This window comes from Apis dorsata, unplaced genomic scaffold (assembly GCF_000469605.1).
Source record: "Apis dorsata unplaced genomic scaffold, Apis dorsata 1.3 scaffold_884, whole genome shotgun sequence".
NCBI classification, from domain to species: Eukaryota; Metazoa; Arthropoda; class Insecta; order Hymenoptera; family Apidae; genus Apis; species Apis dorsata.
In genome coordinates, this window is record NW_006264000.1 from 124,222 (window position 1) to 124,514 (window position 293).

A 293-nucleotide genomic window follows, 5' to 3' on the forward strand; every position below is an offset into this window, starting at 1 on the left:
AGAGAGGGAAAGAAAGAACGGCAGAAGCAACCCGGCCTGGTCTCGTATATAGCGCAGCGAGGTGGGAAACTAGACCGTGACGAATCACGGTCGGCGACTGCGCCGCTCTGACGTCACGTCGCGAAGGGCGAACCGTCGCAAGTGTTCGTGATTGGGCATCTTTTATCCTCGTCCTGCGCCCGTGCTCCCAGCCGCCGCGATAGCGCAACGGGGACGAATCGAATTAATACGATTGCCACTTCCGAACACCGTGACTACCACGGTCCGGCATCGCTTCAATGGATTCACGAGCT